The 16,993-nt window shown below is 43.6% G+C and overlaps 1 protein-coding gene across 1 annotated transcript in view; it reads right to left on the bottom strand.

Annotated features, from left to right (window-relative positions):
- CA8 (carbonic anhydrase 8 (inactive)) overlaps window positions 1–16,993 on the bottom strand; it is a 266,760-nt gene that overhangs the window by 217,420 nt on the left and 32,347 nt on the right. The window contains exons 3-4 of the mRNA XM_089899127.1: window positions 13,118–13,191; window positions 681–768 (exon numbers count right to left, since the gene is read on the bottom strand). The gene's annotated coding sequence lies outside the window, so the exon portion shown is untranslated. The remainder of the gene's footprint in view (window positions 1–680; window positions 769–13,117; window positions 13,192–16,993) is intronic.

Genomic DNA, 16,993 nt, shown 5'->3' with positions numbered 1-16,993 from the left:
TCCTGAGATTGGCTGCCGGCAAGTCAAAGGAAGGTGGTAGTTGTACAGAGTCCAGGCGTCAGGGTCCCTAGCAGGAGCTAGGACCATGGTGGGGCAGGAGAATTAACACCACAGAGAAGAACTAGCTGGATGTAGAGAGCCCACACAAGGCAGATGGGAACGGGGAGAAAGGCCTTCACCACCCTGTAGTCTCCTTGCCTGGAGGAGGGAGAGGTCAGAAGACAGGGTGGCCTGGGAAAGGTAATTCCTGGAGATACAGAGCAGAGAAAAAGGGTGACACTGGGTCTAAGAGCAAATAAGCAATGCCTGGCACACACACATAAAAACACTGACACGGGGGCTTCCCTGGTGGCACAGTGGTTGAGAGTCCGCCTGCTGATGCAGGGGACACAGGTTCGTGCCCTGGTCTGGGGAGATCCCACATGCCGCGGAGCGGCTGGGCCCGTGAGCCATGGCCGCTGAGCCTGCGCGTCCGGAGCCTGTACTCCGCAACGGGAGAGGCCACAGCAGTGAGAGGCCCGCGTACCACAAAAAAAAAAAGGAAAAAAAACACTGACACGGTCTCAGACACAGAGGAGGCGTTCTCTTAGTGCTTGTCACTGTAGTTGTCAACCACGACATGTAACAGCCTGATGAAGAAAGCACTTGGCAAGAAAAGCACATGTTTGTCAGAAGCCTACCTTTCATTAGTCACATACAGGCATCATTTCTCCAGGGCTGGTGACCACGTGGAAGGGAAGTCCGGAAATTAGAATCCTAGATGGGACTCTAATAAAAATAAATTGAGGCTCAATTTCTTCATGTATGAAAACGTAAATAACACACTATTTCATAAAGTATCATGAGGATGTGATGAGCTCATAGATATGAAGTACTTCATACACTCAAAGTCCTATACAGATACAGGATTTGTTTGTATTCTCAAAAGGGGGACATTTTCAAAAAACAGGTTCACCATGACCTACACTCAATCTAATTACTTATTTTTCCAACTTAGTTTTCAAGCTCATCATTTTCTTTTCAGGAATTCAAATAGAACACCATTGGAGCAAATAACTATGAAATATATAATTCAGTACCACCAAAATGATGTTCCAACCAAAAGCTTCCATGAGAACCACCAGGCTAATGTGATAACACGCTGTTCTATGAACAGAGAATTCTTACGCATCCTCACAAGCCTTGACCATCCAGTTTTTCTGTCTCCACTGATTAGGCTGATGACCCAGCGGCTACGTAATGACGTGATACATATATATGTAATAAAAGCTATTATTTCACTCATCTCTTTGTGTACTTCATGTGCATTATTACCACTTTATTATATGGTAATAATTCTCATTATTTGCTTTTATTATTATTTCAGCTTCTCAGCTGGAAAATCATTGATACTCAGAATGCTGAATTAACTTGCCCAAGGTCCCTCAGCTTGGCACCAGCAGAGCCAGGATTGGATCCCAATTCGGGCTGAGTTCTAAGCCAGCTGCTCACCTCTACCTGTCTACACATTTGCCTTTGGGGTGCTGTTCACTGAAGGAAATGATTCTGTGTCATCAATTATAATGGAGAGAGCCTTAAACTCAGAACAAGAAGATGTGAATTCTATACAACCTGGCTCTAGCCAGTGCTGTGTCCTTGCCCACAAAATGATAGAATCAGTTTGAAGGTGAACTTTTACAACTACAACATTTGCTAAGTTTTATAAATTCCTGATTAATCAACAGTTCTGATAACAAAAATGCTATTGTTTTGGCATGGTGTTCATGAACAGTTAACATTTGATATATCTTCATAACGAGAAAACGATTCACTTCTGCTCTTTTGTTTCTTTGTTTTATTAGCCCAAGCCATTGTGCCGGGCATTGGGAAATACTGTGAAATTTACTATTCTTAACATACTTTTAAACATCTTAAAATTTTTCCCCAAAGTAGTGCATTACCTATTCAGGCACATTTTATTCTGTTGGTTTTAACAAAGACTGTCCTGAGACGTGGCCAGACTGCCAGCGTGTCCCTGAGTGTCATCCATCACCAAGCAGCTGGCAGAGCTCGCCTGGGCTTGGTGAGCCAGGCATGAGGCCAGGAACCGGGACCAGGTGAGAGCAGAGGGAGGGGGGCCCGGGAGAGGGCAGCAGCGGAGGGCGGGTGTGAGGACAGTCAGGAAACCCCAGCTGAGATGAAGCAGTTGGAGGCCCGGGCGGCCCTGCAGATCAGTCTGGGCCTTGCGTGTTAGCTCAGGAGGGATCACGAGTGACTTTTGAAGGAAGAAAACCAAGCCCCAAGTTTGCACGGCCTGACATTTACAAAGAAAGGAGAAGACCAACTGTCTGAACGAGGAAAATTCCCTAGAAGGGACAACAAGGAGATGCCAGGGACTGAAGGACAAAGAGACCAAAACTCCTCACTTTCCCTGGACCACAATGTAGAGAGCCAAAGCAGGTAACACAAAGTGACCACCCACCAAGAACATGGAAAAAAGTTGTCCCCAAAGAGCTAAGCTGGTGAGTCTACATTTCATGTAAGAGGTTAGTCATCTGGTTAACCCAAGAGACTGTTGAAAGGTGGTCAGAAACACCCAAAATGCCAGTCCAAAAGGACTCAAGAACTACCATAGGAAGGCCGACTTGCTGTGTGATTGTAATCAGGCAATCAAGAGAATCAGTCAATTATATTGAACCCTATCAGAAGAAAGAGTGAACTTGAAAGCATGGTCAGCCTCACACACAGATTCAGGAAACATGAAGATCCACCAGGGGGTGGTACCCGCACAAGCTCTGATGAAGGGGTCAGGTGGAGCGACCCACAGACCCCAGCCCTACGATCAGTGGACTTGAAACCCAATGTGATTAATTATCTAAATCAGACAACTCCTTCTCTTTGCTCTGATTCTGTATTCACTGGGGAATCTCCTGAGTATAATTTTACTCCCCAAGGAGAGCTGCCAGGAGAGCATATGCTCGTCATACTGGCCTAAATCTCTCCGCCAAAGGGATGCTCAGAGTTGCCACCGCAAAATAATACTGGCACTTTGATGTATACCTCAGTCTTCTGTCACCTGAGTTAATGGGAGTCGGCCCCTGATGGCTGGATTCATACCAAGTGTGCTTAAAATGTTAAATGTTTGAAGCTTTAAAGCTGAGAACCTGGCCTGGGATAGTGTGGAATCTATAGATGGTAAATGCCAATTTAGGAGACACGTGGGCATTGACACAACCAACGTTCCTTAATAATATCCCAACATTGTCACATGCCATTGTATAGACCTAGACAAATAACAGTATTAGATGTGCACCTGCCAGTTCACCTCAAATACTCCTCCAAATAGCTTTGTAGCCTATAAAACTGGAGGAATTGCTGTCTTGGGCCAGATCTGTGTCGCAGGGAAGGATTCCAGGTCTTCGAACTGTAAATAAATTCAGTAGCAGTGGGCATTAAATTGTGAACTGCTACAGCACAGTGTAGATGTGGTGAGGAAGACAGCTATCTGCACAGCTTTCCATGACACTCCAACTATCCTTCAGAGCTCTGCTTAGGTAACTTCTGGGACTTTTACTGATTCTTAGCAATTTTTTTTTTTTTGCGGTACACGGGCCTCTCACTGCTGTGGCCTTTCCCATTGCGGAGCACAGGCTCCGGATGCGCAGGCTCAGCGGCCATGGCTCACAGGCCCAGCCGCTCCATGGCACATGGGATCCTCCCAGACCAGGGCACAAACCCGTGTCCCCTACATCGGCAGGCGGACTCCCAACCACTGCGCCACCAGGGAAGCCCCGATTCTTAGCAATTTAATCCATGTGTACCAAAAATCAAATAGCCCTCTGCCCATAAACAAATAACCCACAATATTTGTATTAGAATGCTGACATTCTAAAACTCAAGAAACAGGAAATATTATAGCTGAAGAGACAAACCATTTTGACCCATAGAAAGGTTTTTAATTTCTTTGAAGGTAACTATTAAAATTAAAATTGTAAATAAACAATAGATTAGAAAGATATTTGCAGCAAATACAGCAGTTAAAAAGGGAAAGAAACATTTTATTAAAAATTATCCAAAATTCCTAATAAATAAGTGAAAATGAAAAAAGAGAAATTCTACTATTACCCATTATTTTTAAATTTTGGGGGTCACACCATGTGGCTTGTGGGATCTCAGTTTCCCATCCAGGGATTGAACCTGGGCCACAGCAGTGAAAGCCCAAATCCTAACCACTAGGCCACCAGGGAACTCCTTACTACATACATATTCAAAAGTAAGCAAGAATACCTAGCAAAATTTAAGTACAGCTGGGAAGAAAACAAGATTCTTATGCTATTAATGGTACATATTTACAAGCTTTTCTTGATTTCATTACACATCAAGAATGATGGAACCATTTACATTCTTTTACAACTAGTCTGATGTTAAGGTTTTTATCCTAAGTAAAAAAAAATTAAAGAAATAAAAGGCTACATGCATTAACACAATCATTCTAGTATTACTTGTAACAGAAAAACTTGAAAACAACCTAAATTTCCAAAGAGAGACAATCAAACTGACTGTGATGCTGAGTTATGTTCAGTAGAATGTGATACAGTCATTTAAAATTGTAACATTTAGATCTGTGTAAAATTTGGGGGAAATGTTTAGAATATGCTAATAAACATAAGTCTGAGTATCTGATTTTAAGTGTATTACAACTACAGCTATGGAAATATGTGAGCGTGTGAACAAAGTCTGGGAGACAACAGGAAACAAGAAACTCTTGTGATATATTTGAATCCACCACTTACCTGCTGGCAAGACCCTGGGCATGTTACTTAACTGCTCTGTGCCTCAGTTGCCCAGTCTGTAAAATGGGGATAATAATAATACCTACCTAGTAAGGTTACTATACAGATTAAATGAGTTATTGTATGTAAAAATGCTTTAAAAACTGTGTATTTTGTATATAACACAAAATAAGTGCTAAACATATTGCTTTATCTATCAATACTTCAGAATGTAACACCAACAAACTAACACATAAGGTCTTTTTAAAACATAAACCACAAAATCATTATCTCAAATAATAAAGTTAATATTAATGTCTCAATATCATTTAATACTCAATATATTTTCAATTTTTCCCTAAATGTCTCAAAACTTTTTTCATACACGTACTTGTTCAAATCAGGATCCAATAAAAGACACACACATTGCATTCAATTGATGCCTTTTATGTCTCTTTATACCATCACGATTTCCCTACTTTTTTTTGGCTGCATTGGATCTTCATTGCTGCATGCGGGCTTTCTCTAGTTGCGGAGAGTGGGGTCTACTCTTTGTTGCAGTGCTCGGGCTTCTCATTGCGGTGGCTTCTCTTGGAGCGTAGCACAGGCTCTAGGTGCACGGGCTTCAGTAGTTGTGGCTCGCGGGCTCTAGAGCGTAGGCTCAGTAGTTGTGGCACATGGGCTTAGTTGCTCCACGGCATGTGGGATCTTCCCAGACCAGGGATCAAACCAGTGTCCCCTGCATTGGCAGGTGGATTCTTAACCACTGCGCCACCAGGTAAGTCCCTCCTTACTCTTTCTGTTGTGCTATTTTTATTGCCACTTATTTGTTGGAGAAACCTACAGAATTTCTCATTTGCTGGATTCTGCTGATTGCATCCATATGGTATCAGTTAACATGTTCCTCTATCTCCTGAATTTCCTGTAAACTATAGCTAGATCTGAAGATTTAATCAGATTTAGATTAAATGTCCTTTTTTCCTTTTACTTTTTTTGCAACAATGCTTCATAGGTGATCCTGTGTACTTCCTACTTTATCTCATCAAAAGCACCTATTTTTTAAAAATCAATTATTTATTTATTTATTTGGCTGCGTTTGGTCTTAGCTGCGGCACGTGGGATCTTCGATGCGGTGCGCAGGCTTCTCTCCAGTTGTGGCACAAGCTCCACAGCGTGTGGGCTCAGTAGTTGCGGCATGTGGCAAATAAGTCCTGTGGCCTGTGGGATCTTAGTTCCCTGACCAGGGATGGAACCTGTGCCCCCTGCAGTGGAAGGCAGATTCTTAACCACCGGACTGCCAGAGAAGTTCCTGATTTCCTATTTTTAAGGAAGTGAAGATGGATCAATTAGGAGCTACTATAAATAGGACATGGTACCCGTGGAATATGAAGAAGACAGACATTGAGGATGCTTCTTGTGCTTCTGGCTTGGGTGATGTGGAGCCAAAGTAAAGGAAGTAAGTGATAGGATGGGGGAAGGAGAGGGATAAAAGGTGGAAAGGAGGGAAAGAGAAGGGAAAGGGGGGAAGGAGGCGCTGGACCCCAGAAGAAGGTGCTTGGAGACTCCAGGAAGAAAATAATTAATTCAATTTTCAAAGGGTCCAAGTTGAAATACTTTGTAATATACCCAGAGGGAGAAGGAAAGGAAATAGTTGGAAAGATAAATTTACCAACTTAGAGTTAGGCAGAAGTGTCATACTTTTCTTTCTACACAAAGAAAGACGGAGTATTTTCATATCGTATGTTTGCTTTTCAATGTTTTAAGAAGATAGTGATCCTGAACAGGCATCTCAGAAAAAAGGAAGAAGCCCCAGACAAGAAAGAAGGCTGCCCGAGGATGAGACTCAGAAGGGGAGGGGCGCAAACACACAACCCCAAGTGTGGACCGAGAGATAACAAATGTGGACTAATGTGAACCGGAAGAGGATTAGTGGGAGGGACCTGCCCTCATCTGCAAGCCCAGAGGAGGAGGGGACTCAGACAAGGACCACAGGGAAGGCTTCGCTGGACACCGTCCAGCGGTGGACGTGGCTGTGTGTTGAAGACGAACTTGGTCATAGAAGAACTAGGAAACAGAAGATTTCGAAACAAAGTTCAGCTGCATGGGCTTCCTTCTCCTAGTAAGAAGTTGTCTGGATGCTCTTTGCCACTGATCCTGCCTGTTAATGGGTCCCTGCATGTCTGGACTTCCCTAGCCTTTGCCTCTTGGTCTGTAAGTAAAGGATAATGTTATTTACCATAGAGGAGTGTCATGGGAATTAAATGTCATTGCAGGTGTGAAGGACTTAACAGGGGGATTTCTGATATGTGGTAATCAGGAAATGCTTATTCTTTCCCCAGACCTCAGTATTTCTTTTCCTTTCTTTAATACAGATACACTATAGTTTTATGAATAATTTTTTTGATTGTGAAACTCGCCAGATGTCTAACCCACCAAAAGTGATGTCATAATAGTCTTTCTTTTTTCTATATACATTTTAAAATTTTGTAATGTAATTTTTATTGAGATATAATTGATATAAAACATTATATTGGTTTCAAGTATACAACATAATGGTTTGATATTTGTATATATTGCTAAATGATCAACACAACCATCACCGCTCAGTTACAAAGGTTTTTTTTCTTGTGATGAGAACTTTTAAGATCTTCTCTCTGAGCAACTTTTAAATGTAAATACAGTATCATTAACTATTATCATCAAGCTGTAAATCACATCTCCTGGACTTATTTATTTTATAACTGGAAGTTTATACCTTTTGATCACCTTCAACGATTTTGCCCACTCCCTACCGTATGCTTCTAGAAACTCGCATATTTCCCTAGACCTCCATTTTTTTTTTAATACGTATTTATTTATTTATCTATTTGGCTGTTCTGGGTCTTAGTTGTGGCATGCAGGATCTAGTTCCCTGACCAGGGATCGAACCCGGGCCCCCTGCATTGGAAGCACGGAGTCTTAACCACTGGACCGCCAGGGAATTCCCTAGACCTCCATATTTTTAAACAACCCGATCCGACAGAAAAGGAATTTGAGGCTGGTAAGTCACCGACCTGGTAGATGTTGAAGCCAAAATGCATACACTAGTTTTCTGATTATAAATCTTACTAAAGCATGAAAATCTTGTATTTCAATTCCATATTTTTAGACACTTAAAAGCAGAGTGCTATGGGAATGTGAGAAGCATTTTGAATCACAGTTCACAGGTAACATTTTGGAAAAGTTTATTGGGAGTGATTCTGAGTTACCCATTTGGAGATAGGAAGGGAGAGAAGTACTAATGCAGAAATTTGTAGCTGTAGTCCTCAAATATATTAGATATTTGTCAAATATATTAGATATTTGTCAGGATTTTGATTGTTTTACTGAGAAGCAAGGAATAAGTAAAAACAGCGATTCATCATGTTCACAGATGAACACTCAAGCAATATGCAGTTAATCACAAGCTTTCTCTTATGCAAATATTTCAGTGTGAAATCATATCCATAAGTGCGACTGTGAAATCCTGTAGGAAACTGAAACAGAACACAGTTCAGCTGTGGCAAGTGTGCCTTACTCTCTCGTTGTATTTGTGTATATTGCTAAGCCATCTCTGAAAAGAGAACTGAATTTTCAAATATATTTTCTCACTGACTTTCATTACAGATGTGAAGATACTTTTCCACTTTATTCAACTAATGTGCATATTTTCAGTCACAGACTGTGTTACAGTATGAATGGCACTGTTAACCACTATGCACAAAGGCACACACCTGACCTATATTATAATGAAAGCCAAGAAACATGGAAAGGGGCTGTGTAACAGCGACCATGCTATTATAATGATTCAATGTATGGCTTCAAGATTGGCTGTCACCACCCTTTGCTGGCTGAGTGACTTTAAGCTACTTAAACTCTTTAAGCCTTAATTTCCTTAACTGTAAAATGGGGATAACACCTAATTAACGGTGTTGTGATGATGAGACGCAATGACAGATGTAAGGAGCTTCATCCAGTAAGTACTCAATAAGGAGCAGCAGAAACAGGAGAAGGAAGGAAGAGCCGTAGTCGTGGTAACTGTACTACTGATATAGCAGTAGCAGCAGCGGTAGCAGCAGTAACAGAAGTGATCTATGTAAGTGGGTAGCTTATATTACAACCATCCCCATGCCTGAGAATATTTATGGAATGATCCTGGGAGAGCAAGAAAACTCATGACTCAATATTTCTCCTCTACAGTCAATCGCTGTGCTTGGATCTCCCACCACCAGCGTCAAGGGGTTGCATTTTCAGGAAACCACTGGTAAAAGGTAAGACCGTGAGCAGATGAACAGTGAGAGGGATTTTGCAGGTTTGTCCTGCGAGGAGGCAGTAAGGACAAGTGAAAGGGGAGGGAAGAGAGGAGAACAAGAGCAGGGTGCAGGATTGGGCCATTCAAGGGTGAAGGAGAAGGGAGGAAGCCCCTGAGGTCATGCAAGCAAAGGACATTTCAAAACAAAGTCTCTGATTTCTTATTCTGCTTAATCTGGCCAAGAAGTGTGACCCCTAAATGCTGAAGAAAGTTAAGTCCACGACTAACTTCTTTGTGTGAGTAGATTTTTGTAGCAATTAAGGAAAGGGCAAAGTTTGCCAGGGATAAGAGACACAAACCCAAAAACCAGTCTCAGAGATACTGAGGCCGACTTTGAACTTCTACAGAATGTGAGATGGGCATTGGAGTCCATCCTAACCAGATCTTAGCAGAAGGGAGACATGGCTGACATCTGTTAGACATTTGCTGCCTAAGTTCTTTTTATTTCCCATTCATCACCATCATCACCAAGTCTAAATTTCCACGGTTAACTATTCACTGTTCAGATCTCAATTGTAAAGTGACTGAAGGGCTTCTCTGACCCTCCCATGTCCAGATTAGGCATCCCTGCTCTGCTCTACGATAGCGCCCTGTACACCTCCCCATCACAGCACTTTTCACAACGATAACACGTGATGCCTTGACTCTCCCCGCACTGGACTGAACAGTGTCTGTCTGTGTACACCATTCTATTCCCGACCCAGAGCACTGCACTCAACACATAATAGGTACGCAGTAAATCTTTAAAAGAGAAAGCAACTTAAAGAGGGAAGTAGGGAGGGATGAGGAAGGAGGGAGACAACCCCAAAGCATGACAATACCCACCTTTTTTCAAAAGAACAGCCCAGTTAGGTTGCCCATGGTAGGGAGGACCCAAGATCCAAGTACTGACCCAAAGCAAAGTTTGTTCATGACGTTCTCATCGTGTGCTCAGGACTGATCTTTCAGAGTCCTGACTGTTGGGAGGAGTAGTTTTAGGGGGCTGTGCACTGCTCCCAAGGAATGTGCTTTTTTCTAACTTTTCCCTCCGGATTATTTAGTTGTTCCAGGAACAAAGACACTAGAAAATGTAGAGACGAAGAAGGCAAAGAAATGTCTCCCCACTGTGTGTTTTCCCTCTGATCCTGGGGATGCTCTGGATTTCTTGGGTTACAGGGCTAGAGTGAGATAAGAGGTCATGAGGAGGGGGCCAAGACTGGAGCAACAGACAGACATGGAAACCAGGTAGTGCCACCCTTCAAACTGCCAAGAAGGGGGCCCAGGGTTCCAGGGGGACAGAGTATGAATTCTGACTCTAGGGCTAAGAGTTCAGCCCAGAAGACCAGAGAGTGAGTGTAAGCAGACTTTTGGGGGAAGGAAAGGAACACATTATTTAAATACTACTAAACAATGTTTAATGGTGGATATTGTTTAGAATACGCCACCACTCCCACCAGTATCATGCGTGGCTTGCTTTTGAAAGCCAGCCCACGTGTGGTGTGTGGCGAGCCCGTCCAGTTTCAAGGGCTAGGGAATGGAGTGAATGAATAATCGCTGCTCTTTGCTCAACTCTTCATTCCCAAGATCTAGATAGACTCTTCCGAATATAGCCTTTGAGAAGGAGGGATTAGACCAAAGTCACTCCTGGCAGACACATGTGATGGTGCTCACAGAGGAGGTCGGAGGAACATTCCAGGGCAGATTAAGGAGAAAACTCGGGCTTCCCTGGTGGCACAGTGGTTAAGAATCCGCCCGCCAATGCGGGGGACACGGGTTCAAGCCCTGGTCCAGGAAGATCCCACATGCCGTGGAGCAACTAAGCCCGCGCCACAACTACTGAGCCTGCGCTCCAGAGCTCACGAGCCACAACTACTGAGCCCGCGTGCCACAACTACTGAAGCCCACATGCCTAGAGCCCGTGCTCCGCAACAAGAGAAGCCACCACAATGAGAGGCCCACACACTGCAACGAAGAGCAGCCCCCACTCGATGCAGCTAGAGAAAACCCGTGCGCAGCAATGAAGACCGAACTCAACCAAAAATAAAATAAATAATTTTTTTTAAAAAGAAGAAAACTCATCTCTCCAGTTGAAAGCCAGGGGCATGGGAGAGCATGACCTGACCCCATGTTGGGAAACAGACACACAGGATTTCTGCCAGTGGTTATGAGCAAATGGAGTCCTGGAATTTAAAATAATGATTTAAGGGAGTTGCATTGCCAGAAATAGGAAAGAAAAACAAAAACCAGAGAAACTCAGATCTAGTGAAGGAGAGCCCACAATTTCTCATTTTCTAAAGCAGTCCCAAGGCCCAAGTATTTGCACCGACAGAAAGTGAACTGCTTTGAGCACACCCCACATCATCCCATGTGCAACTCTCCAATGGCCCTGAAAAGGCACTGGACAAGGGCACCCAGGAGTCAGAACCTGATACTTCCAGATCCGCTAACCAGAGAACTGACTCCACTGCCAGCAATGAGGTGACCCCGAGGCTCTGGGATCCTGTAATTTATCAGCAATAGAAGGCATGAGCTCTGGGCTTATCACCAACAATGGCTCTTCTCCTTTTTCTATGTTCTAGATAGGAGGTGTTTGTTGGGTTTTTTTAAAGATTTTGTTTTTGATGTGTATTTTTTTTAAGTCTTTATTGAATTTGTTATAATATTGCTTCTGTTTTATGTTTTGGTTTTTGGCCATGAGGCATGTGGGATCTTAACTCCCCGACCAGGGATCGAACCTGCAACCCCTGCATTGGAAGGCAAAGTCTTAACCACTTCTCCTCCAGGAAAACCCCTAAGTGGGAAGTATTTACTGAGGTTATTCCATTACTTTCTCACTTGGTCACACTGTAAAAGCGGGTCTCAATTTTCCCCACAACTACCTTCCTTAGTGCTGACATAAGGAAAGGGTGGGATTTTGGTGACCAGGAATAAACAGCATGGGTCCCACACAGCCATGAGCTTAGTTCAGCTCTCCATCGATGTCCTGAGCAAATCTGCCTGCTTCAGAATCGGATTTCAGGGGCTCCACTTCTCACAGGAGGAAGCAGTGTGGGAAATTCATCCTGGGAAGACTGAAGATGTCATCTGTGACGCAGAGTGGAACACAGGGACCCAGAGCGGTTATGAGACGACAGGGGAATAAGGAAAAATCAGATGCCTCCAAAGAAAGGCAGAGAGATGCTCTGATCGGAAGGTGCCATTTACCATTTACCAGGCTCTGAAGCAAAAGGAGATGTTAGAATAGGTAAATTACAGGGAGCCAGGAGGAGAAAGGGTAGGATTGCACAGGATCTGGGAAGCAGCCCAACAAGAACTGGGAATACTCCTGTCTATAGGAAGGATTCAGTCTCTCAGGGTATCCCAAGGAGTATCCAGAGGGGATTCATTCACGTGCATAAGGTGTCATTCTTTTTCCCATCCTTAGAGCTCACAGACCAGTTCAACCAAGAAAAATGTGAGGAATTTCCATGCCCTATCTGATAAGGTCAGCATCTGTTTACTGCCTAACTTGGCAGAAAACCTGCTTGATCTCTATCAAGTGATAGGATAAACATTTTTATAGATGCATATGTTTCCTTTTAAATGATTTAAATTTAGTAATTGTGTACTTAAGGAACTAGTGAAGTTGAATTACTGAAGTAGAGAGGGCCCCCCCCCGATAATCTTCATTAGGTTATCATGCATTTGAGGAATTGATGGAGTATAGATGTTAAAGTGTCAAGTAATAACCTTTCCTTGGTTCAAAGTAAAAATGAATTAAATAGGAGTCACAATTCATCTAGGGAATTAAAATTAGATCCATTTTTAAATATCGCCTATAAATATTATAATACGGAAATTTAAATACAAGTGTGCATGAACCTTCAAACTTATTTCCATCTATTTACCTGATACATACTGACTCAAGAAATTGCTGTGCTGAATTCAATCAATTCTCTTCAGGTCATCCAGTGACAGTTTAATTATCCTTGTGTAGCTTTGGCTTTTAAGTGCAAACCCTCGCCTCATTTTCCCTCACAAAGTATATTACTAGCATATGGTACAGAATGTGACTTACTAGAAAGTTGCTTGCAAAGGAGGGTCCATAGAACGAAGATTTCTCAGACGTCTGTGAGGATTCTTCTGACGCTGCTGTTAAAACATTATTTTGTAAATTTAAAATATATTCATAAACCAAATCTTCTAAGCTTTCATCTTCTATGATTGGTTTTCTCAGGGTGCCAAGTATTTTTTTACGTTGCTCATTTTAGTAAACCTCTGTCACCCCTGTGTTCTCCGAGGAATGACACCTGCCCATCTGTTCTTCTATCTCCGCGGTAAGTCTCCTGCTATGTTGCCAAGGCAACACTACCTGCTACGACATCATAACGGATGGTTATCCCTTCGCTGGACTTCTGATATCAAATGCAACACTTGGCTTTTCATCCTTAGGGTTAAAGTTTCTTCTGTAGGAGGTAAGGAAGCAGGCTTTCTCAGGGGTGATCTCCCCACTGTTTCCTTAGCCAAGAGCTCCTTCCACATTCAGGAAGCCAAGAGCTCTAAGCCCATACCATCCCATCTTCCACCCTACCAGCCTCCATCTCCCACAAAAGCATCTAGAAGTGCTGGGCATAAGATACCTCTGGCAGGAAGACTCACACCAGTGGTTTCCAAACTTCAGAGTGACTCAGAATATACCCCAGGCTGCACGTTAACAATACAGCGTCCAGGGACTTCCCTGGCGGTCGGGCAGTTAAGACTCCGTGCTCCCAACGCAGGGGGCCCGGGTTCGATTCCCGGTCAGGGAACTAGATCCCGCGTGCTGCAACTGAGAGCCTGAATGCTGCAACTAGAGATCCCGCATGCCGCAACTAAGACCCGGCACAACCAAATAAACAGATAAATAAATAAATAAACAAATATTAAAAACTAAACAATACAGCATCTGGACTCGACCCTTCCTTGCTTCTGACTCAGTAGCTGCAGAGTGGAAGCCAGACCTCTTCTCAACAAGCTCCTGGGTAGATGTATGACAGAGTTTGAGGAACAGCGACCTAAATTTTCTAATTCAGGGACCAAGTTAGACAGTGTTTTTGTATGCATGGGACTTGGGTTACCTGCATCAGCTCTGCTGGGTTATTTGACTGAAAAGGCAGGTACCTGGGCCCCATCTCCTAACTCAGAATCTGAGCATGGTATCCTGATGTCTGCAGTTTAACAAGCATGCAGAGGCGGCCATGATGACACTAGAGACCAACCAGACCTGGATCCAAATCCCAGCTCTGCTGCCTAAGCCACCGTAAACACATTTAAAAACAATTTCTCTGTATCTGTCTCATCTGTGAAAATGAGGGTGATGCTATGTGCCTCATGAAGGGATTGTGCACATGAAATCACAGAATCCATGCATTAGGAGCTGTTTCTGGCTTAGTCATGGTGCGTGCAGCTGGAGGGGATAGTCAATAGAGTTAGGCGAAGAATACCACCTAGTCTGGCCATCATTTCTGAGTAATGATGGAGTCTTTTAAGGACAGATAAGCAGAGGGTAACTTCTTGCAACCAAAAGTCCAACACACTTTTGAGAGACAGAGCAGAAAGCCCCAGAAGTGAAGATATGATTTCAATCATTTCAAAAATTGATGGATCCACAAAATATTCCTGTATTGCATTAAAAAATCTGGATACCAGGCAATGGGTTGCATATATATAATTCCAGAAAGAACAAAAGTAAAAATCACTGCCTTGGAGGATGGTGATTGGACACTGGGGTTATTCCACATGCAGGATATTTCCTCGACCTAAGAGGGAGAACACTTCTCTCTACCAGACGCTTGTTTCCTGAGCTTAAAGTTAAAAATCTGTCTCCAGCTGTCACTGACCTTCCAGGCTTCCAAGACACTTCCAAAATGCTGTTCTAGTGATGCACCCGTAATCCAGAGTGAAATTACTCCCTGTAGGTTTGCACTGGCATCTCACAGATTCGGGGTGCAAAGTCAAGGCGACTGTCCAGTGTATCTGGAATTAGCGTGGAAGCAAAGCACAACTGTCTGATTACTCTGTTTCCAATTTCACTGTGGCAGTCAAAGGCTGCTGTTCATTTCTAAATGGCCCTCTGAAAATAAACAACTCACAGAAGAAAAGACTCCTCAAAAGTGGCAGTGGTGACCTTCAACACCCATGACCCTTCACGCTAATCAGCCTTCTCCACTTGAGGCGCATGGAGAGCAGAAAGCCTGATGCTGAGAGAAACACTAGGAAGACAGTTAAATAATTGGAAAATAAAACCTTTGGGGAAGGGCTAAAAGAAAGAAGATATTTAGCCTGGAGAAGAGAAGGCTGAGGAATGACCTAATTATAGGCTTCAAGTACATGAAGAATTAATCTACAGCAGATGGTGACCAGCTGTTTTCAATTCCCATTGAATACAGTACAACAGAAAATTGGCTTAGGGGGTAATATAAAGGATTTGGGATAGATAAAAGAAGGAATTTACTGGTTTTTGAGGGTCACAAAGGTTAAGAGGAGATAGGCTCTATTACTTAGGGAGATGACAGCCACTCTGTCCCTGAGGTTTCCTGGTTTGGATGGGTTTGTTGAAGTGCACTGAGGGGGAAAGAGAGCTTTGTTCTGTTGTGAAGGCCGGCCCGCTCTGCGGCTGTTCATCACACCTGTGCCTTTGACTCATGCAGCGTCTCATGATTGTACTTTTGTTTTCCATAAGTCATCACGATCACACCCAGTGATTTATGAAGTGCCAAGTGTGTGCTGGGCATGGTGAAAGAAAACTACATAGATTCCACCTTTTAACCTTCGAAGCTCTGTCATTTGACAATTATAAGCATTTATTGGGTACCCCTGAGCGCCAGGCACTGTTTCAGGAATAAGGGGCTATCCAGATGGATAAGATATTGTTGTTCTCAAGAACAGCGGAGGGGGGTGTGTAGGGGGAGAACTTCCCTGGTGGCACAGTGGTTAAGAATCCACCTGCCGATGCAGGGGACACAGGTTCGAGACCTGGTCCGGTAAGATCCCACATGCCGTGGAGCAACTAAGCCCATGAGCCACAACTACCGAAACCCACGTGCCTAGAGCCCGTGCTCCGCAACAAGAGAAGCCACCGCAGTGAGAAGACCGTGCACCGCAACGAAGAGTAGCCCCCGCTCGCCACAACTAGAGAAAGCCTGTGCGCAGCAACGAAGACCCAAAGCAGCCAAAGATAGATAGATAAATAAATAAATAAATAAATTTATTTAAAAAAAAAAAAAAAAGAACAGCGGGGTGGGGTGCGGGAGAGAGAGAGAGAGAGTGTGTCTGTGTGTGTGTGTGTGTGTGTGCACGCACGCGCACGCACACTAGGGAAATAGCAGGGCAGGTATGTTTTAATCAGGAACTTTGAAAACACACATACAAAACAACAAGGTCCTACTGTATAGCACAGGGAACTATATTCAGTGTCCTGTGATAATCCATAATGGAAAAGAGTATAAAAAAGAATGTATATATTTGTATAACTGTATCACATAATATTGTAAATCAACTATACTTAATAAAATAAAATAACAAAATCACACATACCGGGACTTCCCTGGTGGGGCAGTGGTTAAGAATCTGCCTGCCAATGCAGAGGACACGGATTCAATCCCTGGTCCAGGAAGATCCCACATGCCGCGGAGCAACTAAGCCTGCGCACCACAACTACTGAGTCTGCACTCTAGAACCCGTGAGCCACAACTACTGAGCCTGCGCTCTAGAGCCCACGTGCCACAACTACTGAAGCCTGCGTGCCTAGAGCCCGTGCTCTGCAACAAGAGAAGCCACCGCAAGGGGAAGCCCGCACACCGCGACCAAGAGTAGCCCCTGCTCGCTGCAACTAGAGAAAGCCCGCGGCAGCAACAAAGACCCAACGCAGCCAAAAATAATAAATAAATAAACGCACATACCTATCCCGCTCCCT

The sequence above is a fragment of the Delphinapterus leucas genome, chromosome 17 (genome assembly GCF_059928025.1).
Source record: "Delphinapterus leucas isolate spDelLeu-1000000601 "Yukka" chromosome 17, BTC_Dleu_Yukka2, whole genome shotgun sequence".
NCBI lineage: Eukaryota > Metazoa > Chordata > Mammalia > Artiodactyla > Monodontidae > Delphinapterus > Delphinapterus leucas.
This window is presented reverse-complemented; position numbering and strand designations above follow the sequence as displayed.